Source organism: Nilaparvata lugens, chromosome 1, assembly GCF_014356525.2.
Source record: "Nilaparvata lugens isolate BPH chromosome 1, ASM1435652v1, whole genome shotgun sequence".
Taxonomy (NCBI): domain Eukaryota; kingdom Metazoa; phylum Arthropoda; class Insecta; order Hemiptera; family Delphacidae; genus Nilaparvata; species Nilaparvata lugens.
The window spans coordinates 10,452,427-10,472,214 of record NC_052504.1 but is presented as its reverse complement, the minus strand read 5'-3'; the positions used below and the strand labels follow the sequence as shown (position 1 = coordinate 10,472,214).

Genomic DNA, 19,788 nt, shown 5'->3' with positions numbered 1-19,788 from the left:
TCTTCTTCTCTTCTTCTTCTTCTTCTTCTTCTTCTTCTTCCACACGTGGGATGTCGCTAGTCTATTGTCAGACGTTTTGACACCCACACATAGATTGGCGTTTTATGTAGCATACCTCCTCACAACACACACATAATACTCTATTACTAGCGTAATCTGTTGTTGAGATACATCTTCGGATTATATCAGCTTGTATCTACTTCTTCTTTGGTCTACTAGTTGTCCTTCTTTTCTTCTTCTTCCAGCATTTTCCCCGTTGTACTTCACCCGCAATATTATTCTCTATCATCCTTCCTTCCTCTTCTCTTCAGAGTTTTCTTATTATTTATCAATTTCCTGCTTTTTTTCTTTTTCCGTGCATCAGCCAATTCTTCTTCCCTTATTCAACTCCTTGTGCTCTACTCTACACTATCATAATCTGATTCACATTTCCTGCTTTTTTCAGCCTATTTTTAGTTTTCTTCTTCGTCTACTGCTAATTTTTCGTACTCAGTATCCAACTTTTTCTCTCAATTTCGTCCTACTCTTGATCTTCTCTTGCTTCCCTCTCTATCTTCACTCCCTTTCGTTTCTCCACAACTGATAGAACCTTCTAGTTTTTTAATTTTTCTTTTCTTCTCGTTATCTTCCTTTCATACCAATCCGTATTCTATATTATCTTTGAAACTCTACTGCTCATTTTCTTCAACCTGTCCTCTTGATTTTATTTCTCTATTTTCATTTATCTGTCCCCACTTTCTTCTTTCTCTGAACCTTTCTCTTCCTTCTTCGTTCTCCTTCTTATTTATTCATTTATTTTTATTTATTTATTTATTACAATTATACAATTGTGGAGGCAAACAGGTAGAACCTGAATAATCACTATTATCACTATTGTTTTGCTCCTGTTCTCTCTCCCTCATTATGTTCTCCTTCTTCTCTTTCTCTCTTTCTTCATTTAATAAGGAAATACGACAAAATTTGTTCTATACGCACAAAGCCAATCCTAATTTCAATGGTATCTCAAACTATTTTGTATCTTCATTACTTCATTAACTAATTATCTCAATAATTATCATTGTTGTTTACACAAATTTTCTCTCGTTGCTACTCCTCTATTTTCTATTCTTTCTTCGCTCGTGGTTAAGTGGTAGAGGGGACATTACTGCCCAAACTTCGTCACATAAAAAAAATTAAAAGTCATTCTACTCTATTCATTCACTACAACCATCTCATTATTTATTAATTTTTATAACTTCAAGCACTCCAATTATAATGAGAACACGACAGTTTAACAAGAGAATCCCATCCTTTTCTCATAGATTTATCTTCCTCTCTTCACAAAAAAACACATAATGTATTGAACACGATAAACATTCAACACTTCTCCTCCATCCTCCTCTCCGAGAAAACTCAATTAAAACATCCATAAATTTTCTTCATAGTTTTCCGGAAAATCACCCTCCCCCCTCTACAATCATCACTTTTCAATCTCCTGATTGCACAACGCAGCTGTCACAATAATTGGCTCGGCCATCTTTTTTCATCGCAAACTCATTAATGGTTTCTGGCTGGCGATAATAATAGTTATCCACTATATAGGGAATTTCTGTTCATACTGTCAGTATTCCTCATGAATAACGACAATACCTCCCATTCATCCAATGCTGACAGAGTGCGACTGAATCGCTGAGCTATTAAACTCATTCTAATGATAGTGAATCTTCGGAGCGGGCTCCGATCACACCTTCACGTTATCATTATTTGAAGAAGATTATAATTGCTTGAATGACGCGCGGTCGAGTGATTTGTACGTGATTACAATTTAAATTGCGATTTAAATCAATCGACTTGGTTCGCTTTCAGACAGGATGATGCAGGAAACATCTATTACGCATGCGCATAGTTGATGACAGGAGAGTAGGCTAAATATCTTCGGTTAGATGCTAGCACATTGATTCAATGATACCATTGATTAAATAAATAAATTGATAAGAACAATATGAGAACTTGTATAGTGGGGTTCACGTTATAATGACAGTGTTTGATCAACTTTGGTTTTGCTATCCTTGTCTATCATTTGACAAAGCCGGTGGTACTATCCTTTTCTAGGTCCACAACGGTGCCAATTTGTTTTTGACAGTGTAGAAATATGATTAATTGATGCAGAGAATCGGCATCGCTATTCTTCTATCTTTATCCTCTGTCATTATAACGTGGACTTCACTATAGTATCCTTTATTATTTAAAATATTACAATCTTCAAATAATAATGGGTACTACAAGTTTTCATATTGTTCTTATTAATTTGTGAAAATGTAGCCCATTCAAGTGAAGTGTTTTTATTGAATAAATAATATTTACTTACTTCATGAAGATACACAATTATTTTCTCAAATAATTTGGTAGAGGATCAACAGGCCCAGCCCAAAACTGTTCCTGCCCCGAATTTTGATTCATTTAAATAGTGCAGAGTATAGGTTATATTTCCTCCACTTTATAAAATGTTGTCTAATTTTCTGACCAAACACTTTAAACAAGAAATTTTGAATTCAATAAGATTGAAATCCAATTGATAAGAAAATTTCTTTCACTTAGCAGTCAATACTGTAAAAAGTTGATTGATTTTAAAAAAATTTCGTCTAAAAACTGAAAACATAAATGTAATGTATAACTTTATTCAAAGATGCTAATACATGAGTATATTGTGTCACTATATTATTCTAAAGTGGCAATATCAGTAGAGTTTTACTGTGTCCTAAAGATTAATACAGAGAGGATATTGCTTCTGAAAGAATTTTTGTTCTAATTTGATCTCCAAAGAGGTTTAGTACATGTTGATACAAAAAAACTAAATTAACTAATCATATGTTATCTGAAGAATTGCGTATCCTCTATTGGCTTTGGAGGAATTAATAATTTAGTCCACTGATGAAAACACAAATTTAAATCGTCAACCACTTTTATCATTAAATGATAATATAATATGAACAGAACCTGGATTCATGGCTTCAACAGTCACATCTTCAGCTGTTTGTTTGCTTTACACAACACACCTGTAATAATAATTCAGTTCTTAAAAAGTCGAATTTCTATATCTATCATTAAATCATCTTGATAGTACTACCCTGGAGGGTTCTCAAAATATGATTTAATCATCATGATTCTTCGAAAAAAAAACCTGGTCAATTTTATTATTATGAATAACGTCCTCTACAATGAGAATGCATCATAGCTCTTTACGGAATAATTATTATCCAATACTTTTGCAATTGGCTGAAAAATATAATCCACAATCCGTCTTAGCACAAAAGCCGGTTAAATTTTATCCGTGAATTACTCCACGAGAACCAAGCAGAGAACCCGTCTCTCCAAAACGGCATTCTTTGATTGGTTCTCGCAAAGTTAATCACGGTTAAAATTCAACCGGCTTTTGTGCAACCCGGTCTCAATATTATAATGAAATAATTTTTCACAATACCACAGCCTCTCATCAAATGACTTCTTCATGAACCATCAGCAATCAGTGCGCAAAAATATGTCAATTCAAAAGCCTCTACGATCCCACAATGTTTTTACAAATTCCTCATCGCGTCAATTTTGTCTAGTATATCTATCTTGTCCCACCCAACCTCGTACGTATCAAGTAACATTTTCTCCACTTTTGTCAAGGTAGAATCTTTACAACTTCCAAGGCCGTTTAATAGCATGGAAATGCAATAGTTACATCGATATTCTTTGATTGAATAATTATATTGAATAATATGATATTGGAATAGAAGAAACTTTGACCTATCGCGTTACAGAAAAACATCTGTAGCTGGTTAACAAGTATATATTTTTATATACTTCGAAAAACACCACATGACATGACCTAATCATTATAATATATACCAACATAGGAATAGACAGTATGCAAAAATTCATATAACATCCAACAATAGATTTGTATATTCTAAACCAACATAGATATTCTGAATAAGTATATCTAGTATAAGTAGTATTAATATTACTAATTATTCGTATATGGATGGCAAATAATGTTATAAGTATGTATTATTCGAGGAAATTATACGTAACTATGTGTATAACCTTCCTGTATATGTTTGAGAAAATTCTATATAGAAGAATATATTTATAAATATACTGCAACTTGTTAAAAAACTTGTACAGGAAACTAGAAGTTGTTAGTTAAATCTGAATAACATTTCCTTTTAGAGCTAATTAAAATTATTTATTGGGATGAAATTGGAAAATACTCATCCGATTGACATTTGAATGCCAAACTGGTAGAATTGACGTCATTGGTGTCCCACAATAATTAAGTTTAACTTTATTTTTGCTAAAACAAACTTAATCATTTGTTGGTTAATAAGCTACAAGACTAGGATTGTGGGTGATTGTATGTGGGTGAACATGGGTTGTGACCCACAATAATTAATTTTATTATATGTTCTGCTACACCACAGGATTATTTGTTGAAATTGTGAATAGTTTAAACTGAGATTTCAATAAAATTGATAATAAGCGGATAAGCCACTACTAAGCTGTAGGTATTTTGTTACCTTTGAAACATTTTGTGAAGCCTAGTTGTAGTTATTATCTGAAAACCACCATGGTTGGGTAAAGTTGAAGATTGAGAATATAAGGGGAAGAAAAGTGTGTGTTGAAGTTGAAGGTGGTTGTGAAAAAGAAGGAAGAGAAGAATACAAGAACAAATACGAGAGCAAAAACAAATAACAGAGAGAAGTAAGGGAGGAACAAGGAGAAGAAGAAAAAGGAGAGGTAGAAGAAAGGGAAGAAGAAGAAGAAAATGTGAAAAAGAAAGAGAATGAAAGTCAGTTAACATTCAGAAAACGTAACTCATATTGTTAATTTTCTATCAGATTATCATGATGATATGACAAAAAAGTACGTGTAGTGCCAGTACACTTGGGCCCGGTCGCACAAAAGCCAGTTACATTTTAATCTTGATTAATTCCACGAGAACCAATCAACGAAGGCTTTTTTAAGAAATAGGCTTCTCTGATTGGCTCTCGTGAAATTGATCACGATTAAAATTTAACCGGCTTTTTTGAAACCGGCAAATTCTCTTCAAACCATTTAAATGTATTCTCTATCATTATCAAGTGGTAGAGTACTATTATAACTCTGTTGTAGATCGATTATTTTTTGAGGTCCTTATTTTTAACAACTGAAACGAAAACGCAATTCGTGTCCTCAATGAACGAACGATGTTTTGAAGTACAATAACGCAATATACAAAGTGGGCGATCACCCATCAATCACATACTGATCTATACGCTATGAAGTTCATCATCATTCTTCTTCTTCTTCTTCTTCTTCTTCTTCTTCTTCTTCTTCTTCTTATTATTATTCTTTTCTTCTTCTTCCTCTTCTTCTTCTTCGTCTTCTTCTTTTTCTGCTTTTTCTCCCATCTCCATACTTTTCTTCCTTCTCAATGTCTTCTTCTTTCTCAATCATTCTCCTATTTGCTAACCCTTCTTCGTCACTTGTTGTTGTTGTTCTTCTTCTTGTACATATTTCTCTCCTCCTCCTTATTCTTTCTCTTCTTCTTCCTCATCTCCTCCTTCTTGATCTTCTTCTTCTCCCTCTTCTTCTGTCCATTTTTCTCCTTCTACTTCTCCTTCAACTACTCCTTCATCTTCTTCTTCCTCTTCTTCACACTCTTATTTTATCTCTTCTTATCTTCTCCTACTTCTCCCACTTTTTCTGTATGTTTTTCTCCTTCTTCTTCTCCTTCAACTACTCCTTCTTCTTTTTCCTCTTCTTCTTTCCTCTCTTCTCATCTTCTCCCACTTCTCCCTTCTTCTATTACTCATTCTCCTTATCTTCCTCTTCCTGATCCACGTTCACTACTCCTCCTTCTTCTTCCTCTTGCTCACACTTTTTCATTTATTTTTGCTCTTCTACTCCACCCTGTTCTTCTCCTTGTTCTTGCTCCAGTTGATGTTCCATTAATTTCCGTTCTTTTGGTCATACACTCTTTTTCCTTCTCGATCTCATCTTGCTACCCCTTTTCTATCATTCTTCTCCTTGCTAATACTTCGTACACTACTCCTCCTTCACTCTCTTTCTCTCACTTTTCCCTTTCTTTTTCCTCTTCTCCTTCTCCCGTTCTTCTCCTTGTTCTTGCTCCTGTTGATGTTCCATTCATTTCCTTTCGTTTCTGCATACTCTTTATCCTTCTCCAACTCCTGTTGATCCTCCTTTTCTATCATTCTTCTTCCCGCTAATCCTTCGTCTTCTTCTTGTTGTGGCTCTGATGACCTGTTAAGTGGGCGTTGCACCAGTATGTGGCGTGAACTATACGTAGATTAGTGCCAGTGTTGCAAAAGAATAGACTGCGGTTATAAGACCATCATCTGCTCTGCTTGCCATACCAATATTGCATACCATTTCACCCATGCCATCACAATAGAAGCACACCTCGCAAATTGCCTCTACTGGTATAGGCTGTGGTGTCGATTGGTTAACTGGTATACTGGCCTTCTTACACTATTACACTAATACTTCTTCTTCTTCTTCTTCTTCTTCTTCTTCTTCTTCTTCTTCTTCTTCTTCTTCTTCTTGTTCTCCCTCTTCTTCTCCTTCTTCTTCTTCTTCTTCTTCTTGTTCTCCCTCTTCTTCTTCTTCTTCTTCTTCTTCTTCTTCTTCTTCTTCTTCTTCTTCTTCTTCTTCTTCTTCTTTTCTGCTTCTTCTTCTTCTTCTTCTTCTTCTTCTTCTTCTTCTTCTTCTTCTTCTTCTTCTTCTTCTCTTCTTATTCTTCTTCTTCTTCTTCTTCTTCTTCTTCTTCTTCTTCTTCTTCTCTTCTTCTTCTTCTTGTTCTCCCTCTTCTTCTACACCAAATTTTCTCCACAAATCCTCAAATCTTTCTACATCTTCGTGTTCTTCTCCATCATACATCACTCCTTCTTCAACACACTCTTGTGGTGATAAGGAACTCTTGTTTATATTTTCGTATTTTTCGTTTCTCTCATGATATAATTCTCTCTATTCCATTGGAATATCTTCATTCCTCTTTTGAGAAGTTGATATAAGGACTAGTTTTTGTTTACATTTTTGGTTTTCTTCTTCTTCTACATGTTTTTTCCTATATTCTCTATCTTGTTTCACCGACGTTCTACAAGACGTTACATTGAATATATTGTCAATTCTCCCTTAATTGTAAACATTCAAAACGGCTATATTTGATTCGATATTATCATAGAGAAACAATAGCGTAAGTAGATATCCCATGGTATAGGGAATTTATGTCGCAACTTCTACTGTTATCTCAAGCCGATTACTGTCGATTATTGTCAATTTTTACTGTTTTGTTGGGGTGATATTTTATGAACGGCACAATTTGAGAGACTACCAGCGTTATACAGTTGCATATGAAAGAACTACGTGAACTATCGGCTTGGGATAACAGTAAAAGTTGCGACATAAACACCCTATACCATGGGATATCTACTTAAGCTATTGTTTCTCTATGATATTATGCAAGTTCCGACTCGGCAAGATAATCCATTGCTTTTTTTCTTTCTTAATTAAAAATATGAAGTTGCCCCAAACAGGACTTTTAGTCCTCGGTACCTTTTAGTACTTGAAATTATTTATTCTTCTTTTGATGTAAATGAATTATTGTGATTTCTTTGTACAACGTGTAATTGTATTATTTTTATTATCTTTATTTTTTATAATTTGCAAGATTGTTGTTGTCATATATCTACTGTACTATTCATAATTTCTGATTATGTGAAATGTATAAATTGGAAGATCGAATGAATTTATTATTATTATTATTATCTATTATTATTATTATTATTATATATTTTGAACAATGTACTAGGTAGATGAGAAACTTTATACGTGATAATTATTGACCAGTACAAGAAGTATTCGCTATAGGTAAGTTTTCAAGAAGTATAATAACTTAATAATATAGAAAAAATGTCCAAATGACAATATACATGAATTTTTTATTCGAAGTATTCGTCTAGAGATATATTTTCTACAGGAATATTGAGTCTATAGTGCGGTCCACGTTATAATGGCAGTGGATAAAGATAGAAGAATAGGATGCCGATTCTCTGCATTGATTAATTATATTTCTACACTGTCAAAAACATAATTTCCATCGTTGTGGACCTAGAAAAGGATAGTAACACCGGCTTTGTCGAATAATAGACAAGGATAGCGAAGCTTAAGTTGATCAAATACTGTCATTATAACGTGGACCTCACTATAGAAATCTGAACATGTAAATTTTCACTGACACTTTATTAAAGAATCATTGCGAAAAGTGTGATGAATATATCTGTGGCCCATTCTCTCACACCAATATAGAGATATAATAGTGATCACTCCAGTCCACGCACATAGACCTACATAGATCCAACGTACAGATATTCCTACGTCTAGACGCACAGACAAGAGATCGCATGAATATTAATACAATTATTGCATCCATTCATTCCGGCGTTAGTCGGCCATTTAAAAGTCCCGCCAATGAGCAATGAGATGGCAGATAAGTGGAGGTACTCTACCGCTTCGATAGCCTTGTTATGAGTGGTGGGCACTCTATAATATCCGCTGGTTAACTATGACCTTCTATTTTTAACCTGATTTTAGTATTTGATGGATGAGATCCACATTCTTGCTAGTGTGAGATTCACTTTTAACTGACAGAAAACCTTATGAATAACATGGATGTTCCTCATTCGAATAATGCTGACAAGGGGAATCCCATCATAACATATTGCACTGCGTAGTATGCAAAGTGAAATGTCTGCGATTTGTTGCAAATTGATAATAGTGAGGTCCACGCTATAATGGCAGTATTTGATCAACTTTGGTTTTGCTATTCTTGTCTATCATTCGACAAAGACGGTGTTACTATCCTTTTCTAGGTCCTCAACGATGCCAATTATGTTTTTGACAGTGTAGAAATATAATTAATTAATGCAGAGAATCGGCATCGCTATTCTTCTATCTTCATCCACTGCCATTATAACGTGGATCTCACTATAGGAGTTGGAGATATGTAACTTTACATACATTACATGTACTATGTACAAGGTATGATAGAGTGGATAAATTGATTGTTAATGAGTTTTATAGACGGTGGAAGTGTTGTTAATGTAATCGTTGGAATGAGACCAAGTGCATTCCGTTCCTTAGATTCCTGAACTTTAATACTCAGATTCTCATTGATTGATATCTGTTGGAATCATGCGATGCTGGATATGGTGGACTGATTGATAATGGGTTTTATGGATAGTGGAAGTGATAATTTTTTCCACTGGGATGGGACGTCATTGGTTCATGAATTCACTACTCTACTGCTAAACTAATCCGATAGTAAGAAAAACATGAAGGGGGTTCCAGCTATTTCTTTCTATACTACGAGACGCTCGTAGACGTTAATAGATTATCTCAATCTACACAACCATTCATTGAATTTGAGTTTCGGTTTAACCTGTGTGGCCAAGCACGATTCATTATAACAATTTACACCACATTACAGTTTAGTTAGATGCTAGTATGTACCACACGATATAATAATAATTGCCGGCAGCTAGATGGCCTGCTGGCTAGCATAAAAAATAATAGGAAAGGACTCCACCTAGTTTTCGCCTTGACATTTACGACAGGCGCAGGCAGGCAGGCGCACAGGCTTGCTAGGCGGTGAAGGCTAGCCAGCGCCGAGACTGGTAGTCCTAGAAGAGGCGGCTCCAATGCACAATGCAGTCCAGTGCAGTGCAGAATGCAGCTAACTGCAACAAAAGTGCATCCAGGGGTGCAGAGGTTGCTACAAAGTGCACAATGCAACTGCAATGTAGTAGCCGAGAATAGTGATAATGTTACATTGAGAACATAATATCACAGATTCAAGACTTATAATTCAGTTAAGAAACTTTCTTCAAAAAGATGATCTGTTTGAGAAGATGGAAAGTTTCAACCATCAGTTGACTCAATTGTAACACATTGTCTCGCCCCCTCGGCGAGAGTGTACTTTGTGACCTCGCTGTACAATCTCGTGGGTCCTCGTCGGATAAAGCCTCGGCGAGGTGCCTCGCCGAGAGTGTACTGCTACCATAATGAATGCGACCACACATTGTTCAAAATGGTTCAATAGTTCAAGCAACTCTGGAGAAAGTGACCTATAGACTTATTGTTTATTGTTTTAGTCTATGATTATAAAACATAATAATATATTTTTTCTACAGTTACCTTGAAAAGTGACCATTCCTGCACTGATTACAGAAAGCAAAGAATCACTTTTCCGCTTCAGTGCGCAAAGTATTACTTTGCGTACTCCAGATTTGCAACATGGCAACACAAAATAGTTGGTGGGTTATATGGATGATTAGTAAACGAAAACAGAAACTAAGCTGGTAACAATGACTGTGGTTAGATTTAGATAAGAATCATTTCAATGGCTACCCTACATTTAAGATAAAATCCCAATCTAGAAATCCAAAACAAGAATAATGTTCATCTAAATCCCAATTAAATAATCATAATTTACGAATTCTCATAATTCAATAATAAATAATATTCTTTCTATTGATAATTATTATTTCAACTGTAAGCAATGATAAAAGTAGCAAATATACATTATAAAATTAGAATTTTGAGGTTAAATGATTATTGTTCGATATCCATATAAATGAAAATAATAAAAAACATAAGAATACTGAAATAAATATTCTCTGTTGACTATGTTATTTTTATAAATATGTTTCAGTTTACTTTGAGCATTTTTCTCGGTGATTTGAGCAAAAGTCTAAATTTCTGAATCGTGTTTCAGTAATTTGTAGCTGGATGAAACAAACTTAGGTACGATTCTTCCCGCCAGGTCGCTCGCTTGTCGGTTCAGCCATCTTGCAGCCATCCCAATCAGCTGTTGGCGTGTATTTTGAATGCGAATTTTTTGCTCTATCTGTATTTTTTCTGAGTCTTGAATCATTCATTCTAAACTGGACATATTCAAGAAAAAATATCATTAAATAAATTGATGAATGAATAAGATTGATAAACCTGACTCACCCTTAAACCTTCTCCCATTGATTCTCCGGTTCTCGAAGACTGTAACAGGCAATCCAAATTATTTTTCGATTTCAGATTATGTTTGATCCCGCACTTTATACTCGATCACTGTAATCTTCAGTCACTATATGCGAGTACGCTAGTTATCCACTCCAACTCAATTCATCCAATCACGTTTCAAGTACATTTCGATATTCAATCACTGTAATGGCTCCCACATCCCAGCAATTCATTACAGGCTTCCTTCATGACTTACTTTATTCTTTTAGGCAGGCCTTTTCCGTTCAGTCCTACCAATAATATCGGGATAGAGGAATATTGTAAGAAGAGTGACCACTTTGATAGGATTCCATTCAATCTGTCAGAATTAGTTCAAATGGGGAGCATTAATGCTATTCATATTAAATGCTAACAGTTTTAAATGTATAGCTAACTATCGAGAAAGGAGATGGAACGGAAGTCCTATTTCCGATATGACCGGTTCAATGCAAAAACGCAACCGCTTATCTTTTGCACTCTTCTTCGTTGCCTCTTCTTCTTCTTCTTCTTCTTCTTCTTCTTCTTCTTCTTCTTTTCTCCTCCTTCCTCTTCTACAACTAGTCTACTTCACCATCTACTTTTCTCTCTTCCACTGCTTCTGCCTCTTCTACTACTTCACCACCATCTGTAACTACTCGTTCTTCTTCTCCACCACTTTCTACTTCTTCTTCTTCTTTTCCTCTCCTTCATCTACTTCTTATCCTGCTCCTTCAACGTTTCTTCCTTCTTCTCCACCATCTACTTCTTTCTCCTCTTTCTTCTTCATGAGAATATCCTTTCAATCATCTTCTTTTGTTCCTCCACTTGACTAGTAGTTCTGTGAACAGTAGACCTCACGCAGTATTCTCATCCACAAGTACGTGATTGAAACTATAGACCTTATGGAAATACAGCAATAGACTGGCTTCTCCACACATCTGTGTAATCACTTGTCAGCTGATTTATGATGAATAATTCTATAGTCAGTCTTTTACTCTAATATTGGCGTATGAAGGAGGCTCCTTTTTTCCTTTTATATTATCCTTAAAATGCTGAATTTTCTAAAACCTCGTATATACGTCGACGCGCAATTAAAAAAGGAACATACCTGTCAAATTTCATGAAAATCTATTACCGCGTTTCGCCGTAAATGCGCAACATATAAACATTTAAACATTAAGAGGAATGCCAAACCGTCGACTTGAATCCTTGACCTCACTTCGCTCGGTCAATAAATTTCAGCAACAATATTATTTCCATCCATGAATTTCAGCAACAATATTATTTTCCTCCATAATTGTTAGTTTTACTTCTACCCTGATTCACAGTCTCAAACCTTTCCAAGTTCACACTATTACAGTTATTCTACCTTGTCATCCCCCTCCACATTTTTTCCTTCTATTTCTTCTTCCATGTCGTTCTGTGTTCTCATTTCTCTTCTGAAACTTCTATTCCTTTACTTCTCCTCTTTGTTTGTCATACCAATAATTCAATAAAAACTTGTGTTCATTCACTCATTCATTCATTCATTTATTGTATAAAACACTATAATCATAATACAATTATGACATTGGAGGAAAAACTAGACTGAGCCTGTACTATTTCTCTCCAAAAATTTTTATAAAATGTTAATGTTGTCCAAAAGTTAAGGTTATGTAATCACACACTGCTTCGTCACTTGATTTTCAGTCCAGGAATAATGTTTTTAAATTTTGAAGGTTGATTTGATACTCCTTATGAATCACAGAATGTATCACAATAAATTAAAAACTTGAGAAATATTGCACTTATTTGGAAAATTTGAATACAAAATGACCTATACAAAATACGTACTCACTGTTTCTCCTCCTCATCCACCTCCTGTATCCATTGCTAGTCTTTTGTCGACTGAGGAGGGATTTTTGCCCCGTCTGTCTGCATACATCCGTCTGCTGCAGTGTGCGTTCACCTCAACTCTCTCATCACTCCGTCTCCATAATTTTCTCAAACCGTTCAAATCTCTCTTTTTTCAAACCGCTCACAATTTTTGCTCCAAAGATGGACCGGACGCCATCAAACTGGAGAGTCGCGACGACACGTCAATAAAAAGCGTCAGGTGAAATTGCTCGCAATAAAAGTACTTTCATTGTCAAAAATCCCGCTTCAAATGTCCCGCCACTTCCCCGTTTCTACTCGTTTTACGACGACCAACGCTCCAATTTTCTCTTCTTTACAATTTCTTTACCACTCAACCTCTCTCTCTCTCTTTCTCTCTATCACGCACACCCTCTCTATCTCTCTCCCTAAACCTCTTTTTCTCTTACAATCGCCGAAGAATGGACAGCCGCAAAAAACTGAGCATTGTACAAGAAAGATTCTTCCGTCTCCGCTGTAATAATATTTCTATTGCGTGAGTCATAACGCTTCAGCCGGACACAGAATTCAACTTTCATTCGTTAAAATTGTAATAATAATTGAGAGCTGTTAAAACTGATCGGAGTCTCATCTCCGCTGTTTTTAATCTCCTCAGGAAGGATCGTGCCCCTGTTATTATTATTGATTCTCATTGAATTGTGTAGACTGGCTCCATAACGGAACTACGCTACAAAATTGTTATTACTCTCAAACTCTCGAGTTGGTATTTTGCACTCTCGAAAAATTTCGTCCAATCGCGCCACACGAGTCTGTTAAGTAGCGCGCGTGTGTAAAATGGCGGCCGAAAATTCTGTTTGGAAGTCGAGTTTTTTTAAAGGTTAACTGTTGCATTGAACAAGTAGGTGGTGGATAATTGAAAGTAAAACATGATATGATCGGTTAATAGTGTGATAGGTGTAAGTCACGGAACCGTGGTTCTTCGAAAACGTCAGGTGGAATTTGAGAGATAATTTTTTGAACGGACCAGCGAAATTATTATGTCGGGTTATCGAGGGTGGATATTGTTCCAAGGTGGTCAAATAGATTCAATTACTTTTTATAGATTACTATAGATCAATATTATTATAATAAATTAACATCGGGGGAAGATGATGATGATGATGACTCATTATAGGAAACTATTGTACAATCTTCATATTTTTCCTCATATTTCATGAACAGAATTAGTTTTCTATATGTAGTACCATAGAGAAACAATAGCATAAGTAGATATCCCATGGTATAGAGCGTTTATGTTGCAATTTTTACTGTTATCTCAAGACGATTACTGTCGATTATTGCCAATTTTTACTGTTTTGACCGGGTAAGAGTGTATGAACGGCACAATATGAGAGAATACCAGCGTCATAAAGCGTCACAGGAGAGAAGTACGTGGACTATCAGCTTGAGATAACAGTAAAAGTTTCGACATAAACGCCCTATACCATGGGATATCTACTTATGCTATTGTTTCTCTATGGTAGTACACCTATAAGTAACACACTAATGTCATTTCTATATTCTATTCGAAATATAGAGAGGGTACTAATAATATTTTCTATAATAATATCCAAGTAGCCCTTTTTTAAAAACTATTGGATAGAATAACATTGAGTTGATGATATTTAGCTGATGAACTATCATGTTCTGTGAGTTGAGATAGTTGGTAACTATACTAATATGTAAGCCGTTTCGGGTGTATCCCGTGGCTTAGTTTTGTATATACTTTGTATTGTTAATATTCTTGTGAATAAATAAATATTCGATTCAAATGGTCTTGGTTACTTAGGTTGTGTTGACCATGAAATGGACTTTAAAGATTTGAGATAGACCAACTATTGGACTGATTGTAGAAAATAGATTGTCTTAGATATCCTCAGTAATTGAAGGCAACATGTTGAAATGCTGTCTTGTTACAGCAGAACAAAAAAACAAACTCATTTCATTGTGGTATTTCTTCAGTAATGAATAGTTTTGAATTTTCTTCTCAAATGAATCAGGTTTGAATGTCCCTGTACTCTACTTCTATCACATTTTCTTATTACAAAACCCCAAATTTTTCAACACATAGTTGTTCTGGAATATATTTAGAAATACGTTATTACAACTTGGTTCAACAGCCTATCGCTGGTTTAGAAAGAATCGGGTCTTGGAAATCACATTTTTCTATAACAATACATTTAAAATCAACAGAAAAAACATTAGATTTATCTGAATTATGAATGGAAAAGACCATCATCTGGATTTCAATACCTAGATTTAAAGATTTACTAGTTATAGTTCAACAGCTAATCGCTGGGATTCAGTAGAATAAAAACTGAAGAATATTCATTATTTGTTTGTATAAAAACATCCTGAGTTTCAGACGAGAGGAAAAAAGTTCGGACATTTCATTTTCACAACGTGTAAAAATTCAGTAGTGGCTATGTCGTGCACCATCTTATTTATACGTTCACCCACTACCAACTATAATAAAGAAAGAAGATTGTATAACAATCTTAAGATTTAAAAAGTTGCTGACAACAACATATTATTAGGTTTTTGTTGACATGCAATTAAAGCATCTACGTATGAGGAGGAAAAGAAGGAGCATAAGGTGGAAGAGGAGAATCAGGAGGAGGAGGAGGAAGAGGGGTGTGAGGATGATTGAGAGGAGGAAGGAAGAGGTGGAGGAGCAGGAGAATAAGGAGGAGGAGAAGGAGGATAAGGAGGAGGAGAAGGAAGAGGAAAAGGAAGAGGAGTGGAAGAAAGAGGAGGTCGAGAAGGAGGAGAGAGAGGAGGATTATGAGGAAGACGATCAGAAGATCCATCATGTAGGACTTCTGTTTTATTTCTGTTTTTTTTATGTTGGACCGATCCTGTTATGAATAGGAGTTAGACAGCCAGTTACATTTCGGAATTTAAATAGCACTGTCTGGTAATAAGTTGGATTTATAGTTTAAGTAGCAGTCAACGACTACGCGAAATCACGAGAAATTATTATTCCGTTGGCAGATTAATTTAATTTATTCATGAGGATTCTTTCAGCTCGCTGTGTGCTGGAGTGGATGTGCGAGAGAAACGGAATTATAACGAATGATAACAGGGGGACAAGGATAGAAATACAAGGATGATAATAGGATGGAGGATAGGAAAAATCAGGAGGAAACGTTCTTATGAGTAGAATTGGAAATAAAACAGAATGTGTTTGAGTGCTAAGCAGAGAATGTACGAGTGGAATGAGATTATGACGAATTAGGAGATGGAAGAATAATGGATAGGAGGAGAGGGAATAATAGGGAAGAATGGGAGAACAAAAGGAAACTTGTTGAAGTGAGAAAAGCTAGGGAGAAGCGAAACTGCTATAGATTGATGAATACTCTCACATACCCTCATGTGAGAGAAACGAAATTATAACGAATGAGGAGACGAATTATAATGAAAAAAGAGGAACGAACAGGAAGATGAAGGATGCAGTGACAGAAGGAAATGCAATGAAAGCATAAGTATGTAGCATAAGTAATATAATATAAAAGCAGATTGGATAGAAAACCAATTAAGAACAGATTCTGATTTTAGAAAGTCGAATCAATTATAGAGGAAATTATAAGAGTAGAATTATGAAAATAATATAGGGCTGTATATGAATGAGAAACAAAAGATGGAAATAGAATGTTGTAAGTTGTAGTAGGTGATGATGAAAGATGGAATATCTTGTAAGAATGAATTAGAGGAGATGGGAAAAAAGAGAGAAGAGAACAGTATTTATTATTGTAGAATATGAATAAAGAGAAGAATATGATGAATGGGAGAGAATAAAAGCAAAGATTAATTGAGGATAGAATTGGATGAGAATGGAAAAATGAATAGAGAATATGATAAAGAGAAGAATAACAGTTTTTTGGTCTTACCTTGACCCATAACGTGCTAACATATATGAAAACATCTTCATAATATTCTACTAAGTAACTGAGTAATCAAGTTCATACTGATTAAAGACTGGAATGTTGCAGTACTTCTATAAAATATCATGAAGATTAGTAGTTAAGATCCATGAAGATAGCGGATTTTGATTGGAAATTAGAAGATCGTTTCAACTGATGTGCATTAAATTAATATGTTGTATAAAATGGAATCATAATCTGTGTTGACTGTATCTATACATACAGTCAACTCATCACGGCAGTATTGATAATCTTCTCATAGGATAATTTCATGATTTGACGTGTCTAGATGACTATCTGATTGAAGATATTGAACGATACTGATGAATCATGATTAAAAAAATGACCATGAGAAAATCTGATAAGAAAAAATGGAACGTGAGTAGATTCCCAGTGTCAAGTTACTTCATTACATCTAAAATCTTACATAGAAAAGAATTGGATTATATACGTACAGGATAGGAAATTCACGAACGACGCATCATCACGTCTCAACTACTCAACTGAATAAACTCGACATTTTGCCATATTGATTTTTAATTTATTGAGGTTCTTTATGGGCTTATTCTGAATTCTTCAATATTTCTATAGGCCAAGTTTTCAGTTTGTCAAGCTTTCGATTGGACACTTGCGGATAACGGGTTACCTTCCAGTCTCAAATGAAGTTCTGGTAATATGAACACTGAATTAAAAGATATGACAAAAATTGAAAGAATTATATGATCGTTAAACATCAAGTATTATAGTATTTTGAATTTCTTAGAAGATAGAAGTTCTGTGTTCTTATGGTGAAGAAAAGTTCTAATATAGACATATATTGTCCATGAGGAGATCCAATGAAAAACCCAACAGAAGAGGGAAAATACATATTCATGGATCCAGACCCACTCAGAATCTCGATATATTATAACTATTATTGAAGATCATAATACTTGATAGTCATATCTTGATAGACTATATCATTATAAGACTTGATAACTCAAATGCACTTCGAAATATTGGAATAAGTTAATCTCTTGCTATTGATGTTCAAACTATGTCTTCTCCTTCAAATAACTAGTTTTTCATCCATCTTTGGAACATTCCTGATGCTTCTAATAACCACTGAGGTTAGAATTTCTAGGGTGAGATACACAACTGTCGGTATTAGTCCAATGGTTAGCATTAGATCTCTTAACTTGAAATGCTGACAGTTTGTAATGAATCTAGTTGCTGACCGCAGACACTTTATATTTCCAGTTGAATGAATAGATGTCACCTTTTTCTAAAGTCTCCTGCATGCGATCCTAGAATCAATGCAAGAGAATGTCAACCGCAAAAATAGTTTTCGCCACACTGCACAGAAAGCAGCTGTTTTCCAGTCCCTACGTAGATCTGAAAGACATTGTTTGCAGACGACTCTCGTCTGACGTCAGAACAGGTTTCTTTCCGGCCTAGGCCGGGAAGAGTACCCTTTCCAGCCGCTAACATGGAACTAAGAAAGGTGATCAAAAAACTTTTCATTGTTTGTGTTCATTATTCAATAATTAAAACATTTATAATAATATCATCTTATTGTCATTTGAAAGAATAAAAAAGTATAATCTCAATCTCCCACATAATTGAACATCTTTTTTTGAGTTATTTAGACAAATCAGAATAAAAAATAAAGATACTTGGACAATTCCCTGATATTCAGATTACCTCAGATTTGCTAGAGCTATCACTTTCCACTTCTGCTTTCGAAGAGCTTAGTAAACCTTTATTATTATATATAGTTTATTTTTGTGTGTGGCGAAAAAAAGCGTTCGCACCACGGGCAAAAATGATTTTCCGGCTATCAATCTTTTCTAGTCCTCGGCCTACGGCCTCGGACTTGAAAACCGATTTCGAGCCGGAAAAGTCTAATTTTCGGCCCTAGGTGCGAAATATACTATTTCCTTATAAGTGGAGCTCTCTTTTATCGACGAACTTCAAACCTCTAGACGAAGAATAATGCTTTTCTAAGCATGAATATGAGAGAAGTTAGTGAGGCATTGGAATTGCAAGGTAACTTTTATTTTTATTGTATCATAATACGAAAGTTTTACATAATTTTTTATTGATTTTTGTCTCTATTTTATGTTGTTGATGTAGTCCTTGTCCTTTTTCTTCTTATCCTATTTTTTCTCCTTCTTCGTTTTTTTATTCTCCATCAACATCATCATCATCATCATCATCATCTCATCATCATCATCATCATCATCATCATCATCATCATCATCATCATCATCATCATCTTCTTCTTCTTCTTCTTCTTCTTCTTCTTCTTCTTCATGCTCATCCTTCTACACCTCTTTCATCTTGACATCAATTTAAATCCTACAATAATGACTGAAAATACTGAAGAATTGGAGATGATCAGCAGATCCAATACTAAACTGTCAGATACGGACGCTCGGAATTCCTAATTTGCTTCAAATCCAAGTCTTACGCTAACAAGCAACCAGGAATGTGCAGCGCGGATGGATAACAGCTATAGAGAGATAGTGAGAGCGGATAGTAGGAGTTGGCTGACTAATTAAGAGAGAAATACTTCACTAAGGATGCTGCCTGCCATGGTATCTGAAATCAGCCAGAATAGCCTATACAAACTACTAGCGGATCGGTGTAATCAGGTGTGTATTACTAGATGACTATTTGTGCGTAGCTAGCTGTGATGAAACAGGAAATAGGATGAGATAGAGAAAGAAGACAGGGTGAATAATGATAAAGAAAAGAAGAAGAATAAAAATAAGATGAGAAAAATGAAGGATCGGATCGGTGTAATTAGGTGTGTATTACTAGATTATTATTTGTGCGTGGCTAGCTGTGATGGAACAGGAAAGAGGATGAGATAGAGAAAGAAGACAGAGTGAATAATGATAAAGAAAAAAAGGAGGATAAAAATAAGATG

At 35.0% G+C, this 19,788-nt stretch overlaps 1 protein-coding gene across 1 annotated transcript in view; it reads left to right on the top strand.

Moving 5' to 3' along the window:
* LOC111057004 (MDS1 and EVI1 complex locus protein EVI1-A-like) overlaps positions 1-19,788 on the top strand; it is a 168,633-nt gene that overhangs the window by 83,432 nt on the left and 65,413 nt on the right. The window lies entirely within an intron of this gene.